The sequence below is a fragment of the Bombina bombina genome, chromosome 5 (genome assembly GCF_027579735.1).
Source record: "Bombina bombina isolate aBomBom1 chromosome 5, aBomBom1.pri, whole genome shotgun sequence".
In the NCBI taxonomy this organism is placed as follows: Eukaryota; Metazoa; Chordata; class Amphibia; order Anura; family Bombinatoridae; genus Bombina; species Bombina bombina.
In genome coordinates, this window is record NC_069503.1 from 794,972,767 (window position 1) to 794,983,711 (window position 10,945).

Below are 10,945 nucleotides of genomic sequence, written 5' to 3' on the forward strand. Positions count from 1 at the left end.
CTGATTTTATTGGCTAGTAAAGAATCTGCTTTATTGCCCTTTGAGTATAGGAGGTGTTTCAGATGGAGGAGATTGGATTGTGTTTTACGAAATTCTAATTGGCATATGTGCCGCCTAAGGTCTTCCACCTCAGATTTGTAGGCTACCGAGTCCGAGATCTGCCATTGGGTTTCAAGCACCCGCAGTCTGCAATGTGCTTGGGAGAGGGAAAGGCCTGCTTGTCTCCTGAGATGGGCTTGCTTTCGGATGAAAAGGCCTCATAGAGTAGCCTTAAATGCCCCCCAGATAGTATTCTCACTAATTTCTGGGGTATCATTGGTCTGGAGGGTAAAGCAAATCTCCTTCCTGATCTCTTCCCTAAACGGGACATCCGAAAGGAGATGGTGTGGCAGTCTCCATGGGGCTCTGGTTTTAGTAGTATGACTAGAGTCAATGTCTAAGGTGATACGGTCATGGTCTGACCACGGGGTAAGGTGAATATTCACGGAGCGGACCAGATCCAGGTCAGTGGGGTGGCAGAAAAAGTAATCAAGCCTAGAGTGTGTAGAGTGAGGGTGGGAGAAGTGGGTGAAATCTTTGTCTAGAGGATGTAGGGACTCTCCAAATGTCAAAATACGTGAACTGGCAAATGAGTTCTCGGGAACCTACGACTGGTAGGGTCATGGGTGGAGGGGAGTCTCTTAGAGGGGCCTGTTTTCCTATCTATCTTTTCGTCCCATACCATGTTCAGGTCACCGGCGAGGATAACTCTGCCTTGTTTGACCTTCTCCACATGCAGAAGGACTTTCCTGAGGTATCTGGGTTGAAGTGAGTTTGGGAGATAGACCGAAACAAGGGTATATGTGACATGATATTAGGATGAGATATCTAGCCTGAGGATCTCTGAATATAAAGAGGGGCTCGTAAGCCACTCTTTTGTGTATTAAGATGGCTACCCCTCTGGCTTTCTTTGTGAAGGAAGCCGCCTCAAAAACTGGGAAGTCCTTGGAAATGTGGGGGGGGAGGAGTCCGCCAGGAGGTGTGTCTCCTGAAGGAAGGCCACGTCCGCTCCGTGGTTGATGGAGGGATCGTAATAGAAGGCATCTCTTGCCCACAGTGTTGAGGCCTCTGACATTATGAGTGAGGAATCTGAGGGAGGCCATTTAGAATTCTTGGGGGGGGGAGGGTAGTATCAAAGGTAGGTTGGAGGGGGGATGAAGGATGAAGGATAGCAAGTGGAAGTAGTCCACCTATGTGGGGCCCTAGAATGGGCACCAGAAATTGGGGGGGGAGTTAACCTTGTCTATAAGACAGAGGGACTAGTGCAAGTAGCCCCACTCAACTATAAGAAAATCACAGAATAGTTAATTAACCATATATAACAACTTAAACTCTAACTTAAATTAGTTACAATAAATATTGAAAATGGAAACAAATCACAATATATGAACCTGACAGTGGTATTGAAATGCATGCCGACAATCTCAAGTGGGTGAGGCTTGAGGCCTCAGGGTGTGGTCAGGGGGGTTCGGTTTTGACCGCTTTGGTCTTTGTTCTTTGACAGACCATTCACGAGCTGTAACCCTCAATCTGGAGCGAGACTCCTGCTGGTTGCTGGGGGCAGCTTGAAGGCCCCAATTAGCTAGTAGAGTACCTCCCATAGAAGGTGAAGAGACTGTGTGGGTTTGATTGTCCTTAGTCACAATCAGCTTAGTGGGGAATCCCCACCTATATTTGATCCCTGCTTTCCTCAGCTGAGTAGTGATTGGAGCATAGAGCTTTCGTTGTTGCAAGGTATGTGAGGAGAGGTCAGGTAGGAGTTGGATATCTTTGAGATTATCGGGCAAAGTAGGTCTGTTGTATGCTGCCTGCATCAACCGGTCTTTGAAGGTAAAGTGGTGGAAGCAGACGACCACATCTCTCGGTCTATCCAATGATACGGAATGTGGCCGGAGAGCCCTGTGGGCCCACTCCATAGCATGTATGTTGCCCTCCAGGGGGCCCAAGTATGCGGTGAACAAAGCTGTGATAAATTCCTGTAAACCACCCGTATTTATCGTTTCAGGTATGCCTCTAAATCGTATATTGTTCCTCCTAGCTCTGTCCTCTACATCTGCCAGTTTCAGCTCCAGCTGGGAGATTTGTTCGGCTAGATTTTCTGCGTAGGCCAGGAGGTTCGAGTTATCAGTGGCCAGGTCGTCTTGTTGCCGTTCGAGGGAATCAACCCTATCTCCTATTTCTTGGATTTCCTTCTTAAGTTCAGCCGAACTTCTCTGGATCTCAGCAGTGATAGATTTAGTCTGAGCTGCAAGGAGTTTCTAGAGAGTACTTTCAGTGATGTAGTGGTTGAGATGCGCAACAGACTGAGAACTTGATTGCGAACCCTCATCTTGAGATTCTGGGTCGCTAATGTCCTTGCTCACAGAGGGAGGTTTCTTGCACGGTTGAGAGAAATGGTCCAGAACAGTCTGCTTCGAGGCCGCTTGGGACTTGGAATTTTTTCTAGCTGAGTGTGACATGATTGAGAGTTAAAGGAGACCAAGGAGTTTGTTGGTATGGTGGAGATAAGGTCCACCCTGACCACGTTCCCACAGAGAAGTTGTTAAAACCCTGGATTAAACTCAGAGAGAAAGAAGGGTTAAATTTCAACACCTGGGTAATACATTAGCATTATATGGTATACTATAAGAGCGGGGCCTGCACTGTCCTCGTAAGGAGTGACACCTAGCACATAGTACTACACCTCAGTAATGTTGACGGCTCCAAAGAGCCCCCACGCACCTCAGGGAGAGGGACCAAGAGGAAGGGAAAAGGGGAAGTGGAAGTGACCAACCCAGACAAGCTGGGCCGGAGCGGATTATCACAAAAACACAGAGCAATAAGGACACACAGAAATATGCTTCAATGTTTAGAACAACTCTAGGTAGCAAAGGCTCTAGTAGATAACTAGGTTAAAATGATGGGGACCACTATGCCTCAAGTGTTGGGGATTAAGCAATCCGAGGCCAGAGCCAATGGGTTATCTCTTAGTATATTGAGTGAAGACCTAAGAATCAGGTTAGCAGGATGAGGGTGGGGAGGTGAGGGGAAATCACAAATGTGGCAGATTACTGTAATCCCCTATGTAGCTAACGCAGCCAAAATGTTATTCTGGGGGGGGAAGCCAGTATGTGGGTTAAGGAACTGGGCTTTACCACTCAGATAGAGGTATAGAGCTAAGTAGATATGTGTGGTCCAGGTAAGGGAATCTAGATCCTAGTCTGAGATGTACTAACAGAGAAGGGCTAGAATTAAGTAAGTATCATCAACTAGTTAAGTGTATGTGAGGAATGCATTTTGTAAAAGGTAAAATAAACACTCCACTCTGTGCCTGGGCACCAGAGAAACAGAAGCTGACGCAGCAGCACAAGTAATCACATTCAAATGACAATGCCCCCTGTTATTAAGTTCAGCAATGGGTATGAGCAAACCAGTCTGAGAGATATAAGAGGGTATAACTTTGCAGGCCAAAACCTGGGAGAGAGGTCTGCTAGGTGGAAAAGTACTGCAGCTGTCTTTACCAATTGCTTGGGAGTTGCAAGTAAGCAGGGAGATGAAGTGAGCTGCAGTGATACTTATAAGAGCAGGCCCAGCCTATGGAATGGTGCTCAGGAATGCAGGCCCTAAATAGGGCAAGTTGAGGAGTGAATCTGGGCACTGCAGAGGGATCCTTAGTATAGAGCTCAAGATGGTTGCACAAAGAGGGGGGATTTTCAGTGCCCCAGGGAAACAGCTTGAACCAAGCACCAAAACAGCACCCTCCCAGAGATGGTAGACTTAGGGGGCCAGGGGCAGTAGGGAGGGCCTGGTGGAAGGAGGCAGACGTGCAGCCCCAGCAGCTCCCTCCCACAACAGCATACACACAGGAGGGGGAAGAGGACCTGGGACTAGGCTAGAGTCAAAAGGCAAATATGGCTCACCTATGCGAATTCCGAGGCAGCCGGTGATAGATGCGTCTCTTGGCTGTGAGGGCCTCAGGGGGCTGAAGGTACAGTAGGCCGCGGGGGTAAGATGGCAGCTATCTCCAATCTCCCGGTCTCCTCAATTAGAGATTTTTGGTAGGTGGGTCAGTGGTGGGGTAGACCGGAGACACGGCCCCCCCTCCCAAGTGGTGATCACTGCTGTGTTCTGTGCTGCTGGGCAGCGGAAGCCGACAGTCCACGTCGGATGGCCTCAGGGGAGGCCACGTGGATGCCGTGTAACGACCTTCCCAAAGCCTGGTCTGCGGTGAGTGGCGGTTGGTAGTAAGTGCACCGGAGCTGAGCCCCGACCCTCCGGTGCAGAAAAAGAGAGTGCTGTAAGGTTCGGCAGGGGTAGCTTGCGGGGTAAGAGCTCCTCACTCAAACGGAACAGACCTCCCGGTGTTCCGGTCCTAGGCCCCGGGGTAAAGGTCGCAGGCACAGCCAGGTGGTGTCTCAGATGTGAGCAGCTGGTCCCCGGAGCGGAGCCCCGGCCCTCCGGAGGACAAATGCCTAGTTGCAATATGGCTATCGCTCTGTGGGTGGGTTTCCCAGTCGGTAGTTGCGGGCCTAATGGCGGGTGTAGAGAAGCCACTCAAACTCGGTCAGGGACCTCCAAGGGGTTGCCCCCCTACTCCTGAATTATGTAGGAGTATTATGTAGTTGATGGCTAATAATAATAGGTAGGCTGGAGCTAATTTAGACACAAATCTCAGGGTTTTAAACAGCAGTCTCTGGGAGAGCTCCAGCTACATGCGACTGTGCAGAATGGCGGTTAGCTCCGCCCCCCAACTTTTTAAATGTTTTAGTGTGTGCATTGTATTGCTATAAGCAGTTAGTTTGGCTTAACAATTGTAGAATATAAATGTAAGTTTGCAATTTACACATTGCACAGTAAATATTAAACAATTGTGGCCTCGCTTCCATTGAGTCGTAATTCAGTTTGCGTGCACTCGCAAACCGTTAAATATGCTGTCGAAAGCAATAGCGTTTAACGACTGTTTCCAATGGCTGCCGAAAAGATTTTCGCGTCCCATAGAAAGTAATAGAAGCCGTTAATCGATAAATTATGCCAGGTTTCCATTGAAAGCGCTAACTGTTAATACACTGTCGGAGGCTGTCGATACATTGAGACATATTACCCCCAGCTCAACTAGGTGTAAAGGAGGAAAAAAGAGCTTTTTGAGGCCTGTTTCTCATTGAAATTGCAAATCACAAAAAAATTATGAGTGTTTCAATGTACAAATAACATTATATATGCTACATTTATTGGTCCTATGTATAGGAATATTTGCACCCATGTTGTCATAGAAATTTCAATATGTATGTGCATATAAAAATATATGCAAGCACCAAAATTATGGAACGACCTCCCGCACACTTTTAAACCTTCCCCATGCCTAATATCCTTTAAGAGATCCCTCTCTACATATCTCAAAACAGAATGCACCTGTCATTGTTGATTATATATTTCCTACCGGTTCTATGTTAAATTTTTGTGCATATATCGTGTATTATTATTGTTTTTTATTTTATTGTACCTATTGTGTCAATGCAATGTTTTGTGTACCCAGGACGTACTTGAAAAAGAGAGAAATCTCAATGTATCCTTCCTGGTAAAATATTTTATAAATAAATAAAATATCTACCAATTCAAAATGAAACCTTTGCCCAGGGATGCTATATATAATCTCAATACATATAGAAATATAATTTTATCTAATAATAATCTTCTCCTACATGTATATATGTATGATAATTGTATATATATATTTGACCTATATAAATCATATAATTTTAATAATTACTTTTAACTGTTATGATAAAGGCTGATATATTTAAATTGAAAAATATAATAATTACATTCAGTGTCTTTGAATTTCCGATATGTAACTACATATATGTTGAAATTATAGTTCATATCAAAAATAAAAGTCATGAGTAAGTATATACTTTCAAACTGTTCATTAAATTAAGGATTAGATGAGATGAAGATAAGCCCTCCCCCCCATGTTATTCATTGCAATCACCAGTTTCACATATGTTAACAAGCAACACACAGCTATAAAAAAAGACCACACCTAGCCTAACCTCAGAACAGATATTTCAAAATGCAGGGTGAGAGAGAAGCTGACAATGCTGAAGTTAGACAGCGTAGGCCTGACATCCCCAGAGTGAGGCTGGATATAGAAACCCTGAATGAGCAGCAGGTGTTTGAAAGTTTCAGGCTCAACAGGGAGAAAATATATCAGTTATATGCCCTGTTGCAAGATAGGCTGGAAAGCCAGGGCTATTCAAGCAGGGCTGTCCCTGGAATGACCAAACTACTAGGGGCACTTCATTTTTTGGCTTCTGGATCCTTTCAGGTGACAGGGGGCATTGTAACTGGGGTGCATAAGTCCACTCTTTCTAAGCATCTTTCAAAAGTTATTGATGGACTTTATGATAATTGCAGAAAATTTATTTTTTTCCCCACATCACCCAGAGGTTGGCGTGATGTTAAGAGGGACTTTTTTCTTTTAGGTGGCATACCCAATGTCCTTGGGGCCATTGACTGCACTCATATTGCCCTAAGACCCCCTGTGCGCAGGGAGATAATATTTAGAAATAGGAAACACTTCCACTCCTTAAATGTGCAGATTATATGTGATGCAAACATGCGCATATTAAATGTCGTGGCAGGGTTCCCAGGAAGTAGCCATGATGCCTACATCCTCAGGAATTCTGGTGTGTGGAGATTGTTTGAGACAAATCAAATGCCTGAAGGACATCTCCTCGGTAAGTGTTTATGTATATATTATGATGCCTTCATGTGTTCAATATTTTGACATTTTATTGTTTCATTGCTTTATAATCCTTTATGTATGTGTCTAAGGGGGTGAAATTGATTAAATAAATAAATTGTTAATCATTTAAAAGATATATATTAACTATGTCATAGTAAGACATATGCATAACATTATTTTATGTCATACATTGCTTTATGGAAAGATGTGTGTTTATCTATCTATCTATATCTATATATATATATATATATATATATATATATATATATATATATATATATATACTGTATATCTATGCATTCATATTTTAGCAGATTCTGCATATCCTCTTAAAAAATGGATTTGGACACCATTGAAAGAGAACCAGGTTGTTGGGCCTTCTGAATTAAGGTAAAATATATATTTATTTTCTGCTCATGTGTGTCAGAAATATTGATTGTGCCTTGCAAAATGCTCACTATAATCTGTAGAAAAGTAGGACCAGTACACACTTCATAGGAATGTCCCTTTAAATCACTCTTGGGTGAATGTAGGTGCAAACCTGGAGGACCTCCTTTTCCAAAGTCCCAGTAAATGTAATGAAATAGAACACACAGGTAGCACTCTATGTGGAGCAACAGCACCTTTATTGAGCAACGTTTCGGGGCTCCTGCCCCTTTATTAAGCTATATATCTGTGTTTGTGCACATACATTTGTTGCTTGATTATCTCGTGTGTGTGTGTATATATCACTATCACAGACATAACAATGTTGTACTGAGTGCCTTTAAAGGGACAGTCAAAATACAAATCATCTATTATCAGTGAAGCATTTATAAATCTCTCTGCTTGAATATAAATATATTTATATATATATAAAATGGTTTAAAGATTTATAAGATCAAACCAGGAATGTAGTTAGCTCATTAGTATTTGATTTGTCTTCACATTATATATTATAATCATATTTCTTGTTCTTTTAATACAGATATAATGAAGCACATATCCGAACACATGCTATAATAGAACGACTGTTTGGTGTTCTAAAAATGCACTTTCGCTGCCTGGACAGATCAGGGGGGGATCTCCAATTCAGTCCGGAAAAAGCTATTAAAATCATAGTGGCATGTTGCTGTCTACACAACATGGCACAGGAGCATGGGATGTTGAACGACTTACTTCCAACACCACAGCCCCCAGGTGAAATCTTTGAGCCTGATGTAATTAATCATCCCCAACCCCTCAATGCCCATTTGGAGAGATCTGCAACTATTCAAGAATTCTTTTCAGGTATTTTTATAGTATTGTAATGAGACCTTTTAGTTATTTATGATTATGTTTTTTAATAATACACATTTGTTTCTTTTAATGTTTTACAGATTGAAGATTCTCAGAAATGGAATACCACTCCCCTCCCTCTCTCCTCATCCCTATATTTACCACATTTTCCCTAAATAAATGTATACTTTACTCAAATATAGTCATGGTGAATGTTTCTTTATTTCCAGCTATGTACTAATCAATGCATTCATCTTATGATTTATGTATAACATAATTATCTAAAATATCATTTTAATTATATTCCAAATATTACTTTGTTCTCTTGGTATAATTATTTAAAGAGCAGCTATGCACTCCTGGTTAATAAAAATGAGTACATGGGTGAACCAATGACAGACAGGATATATACTGTATGTTGGCAACAATAAACAGCTCCAACATAGGTTCTATGCTGCTCCTGATCTTACCTAAATAAAACTATAATCAAAGGATACTAAGAATATTAAGAAATATAAAGAATATAAATATATTAGATTTGCTTTTAAATATATATGTTTTAGCAAAATAATGGAATTTATGTCACTTTAAAAAAAAAAAGGAAGAGTGTGTTCACAATAAAACATTAATGAACCAGATAAATCATTCAATTCCAATCAACTTACATATGTACTCATAATCAATTTAATTCTTTTATGTTTCTTATTTCAATCATGTATTTAAGTTTAGGAGCCATTCCATTTAATGTTCATCACCTGTGGTGCACTTGCTGATTGTTGCCTACATTTAGACAACAATCATCAAGCGCTCCCCATGTGCAGATTCAAAATGGGTAGATTCCTAAGCTAACATTCCTGTTTTAGTAAATTACAGATGATAATGAAGTTAAATAGATTATAGGATTACATATTTAAGTATATAAATACTGCATGCTCTAATTCATGAGTTTTATTTTGAATAGGCTATCCCTTTAAGAAATATATCAGATGCTCATTTCAAAGAGACAAATCCAGATATAATATAATCCTTAAAATAAAGATACATTATCAATACATACAATCCCCTGAGATTGCACACTTGAATGGCATGGTTACCTCATAGAAAATAATATAGAAAAATAAGTCAAAGGAAATAATTTTTTTATCATGAAGATGAGTTTTATTATTACAGATTTACCCTCATTCAAATGTAATTTTCAATGTGAAAATCATATTTATTTAATACAAAACTATGACACATTAAAGTTATAATGTGTCATAGTACTAATATTTATAAAATATATGTAATGTCATGTCTGCTAAAGCAGATAATACATTTGCAATATTTAGACTATTAACCAAAATACATAAGTGCTTAATATTACATACTTCAAGAGATATGAAGTATTGTCTTTAACATGGAGTTATTGAAACAATTTAAAAGTGCATTGTGCATTGGTCCCAGGGAGAGTCTGTGTCTGTTCATATGATGTCAATTAAAATGTATTAATCACCTCTATATCATGGCAATCACATATATGTTGTGTATACACCAGTGCTTAAATATCATAAAGATACATTTATCTAATTATTCTAAATATTGAATAATAATCTTGACAAAAAGGAGTGCATTAGTCATGATAGGTATTAGTCATGATAGGTATATATTTCAGATATTACATTCCACATAGGACTATAAGAATGAATGCAAGGTATTTGGCCATATCAACAGGAAGGAGTATTTACTTTCCAACTCTTCTATAACTGTATAACCCTTATTAGCTTCATCTGAAGGAGCAAACAACATATGCTTGTGGAATATAAATCATAACATTTACACATGTCACGTTGACTAATGTTAGATAGCATATACTGTATAAATTTCAGACACGTATCCCCAAGTATTCTTAAACGGCATAATATGATATCCTCAATAAAAGGACACATACATTTATCAACAATGTACACCTGCATATTAATTGACATCATGTGAAATAAAAATGAATAAAGCTGTTCATTTTTAGCAGATAAACAGCTATTAGAATAATATTAAGATATATGTTCAAATTTGGATTTGAAAAATGGATGCATATTTATGAGATGAAAATCGCACTTAAACAAGTGCTTTAGTGCAAAAATTAGATATGATATATCTTGGGTGGAAAAAAAAGAATATTAATTAATTCTTGCGGCGGGATTTTGACTTTGGAGGAGAGGTACTTAGGGGGGCAGTGTGGCGTCTTGTGCGACGCCCACCAGCTGAATGTGAGGCTAATAACCGGGATTCAGGGTCCTGCAGGGAGATGACAGAGGATGCAAGGGAGGATGGAGTTTGGGGCCTATCCGCGAGCCTCTCCACTGCCTCTGCCAGGCGGACGAGTGAGGCATTATGGATGTCCATTTGGCTCTGTATCCTTCTCAAATCCTGCTGCTGCTGGAGCCTGGACAGCCTAAGCTCTCTATGTATGAGCCTCAGTAGATCATCCTGCTGGGACTGTGCCGGACCCTGTTGTACATTTGGTGTCTCAGGAACTAATAATTGGCTGGTTCCAGGGCTGTCTCTCCGTATTGGTGACTGTGAGGTTGTCTGTGATGGCACTGTTGGCAATACATTGGTGGGTGCAGTGGGTGGTGGTGTGGATTCCTGTTGTGCCATAGGAGTGGGAGGCATATAGTACAGATGATGCAGATCTGTATGCTGCTGTGGTGGGTGCATCATCTGCTGCTGAGGATAATGATGTTGTGGTGGGTGCATCATCTGTTGCTGAGGAGGATGTTGTGGTGGGTGCATCATCTGCTGCTGAGGAGGATGTTGTGGGGGGTGCATCATCTGCTGCTGAGGAGGATGTTGTGGGGGGTGCATCATCTGCTGCGGTGGGTGCAGCTGTGGGGGCTGTGCCATTTGTTGCTGCGAAGTATGCATGAACTGCCATTGTTGAGGAGGATG

At 41.2% G+C, this 10,945-nt stretch overlaps 1 long non-coding RNA gene across 1 annotated transcript; it reads left to right on the forward strand.

The window, feature by feature from the left end:
• Window positions 1-7,811: 7,811 nt before the first annotated feature.
• On the forward strand, window positions 7,812-8,218 carry LOC128659508 (uncharacterized). The gene is made up of 2 exons (XR_008402412.1): window positions 7,812-8,032; window positions 8,122-8,218. It is a non-coding gene; the product is annotated as an uncharacterized LOC128659508 (long non-coding RNA).
• Window positions 8,219-10,945: the final 2,727 nt, after the last annotated feature.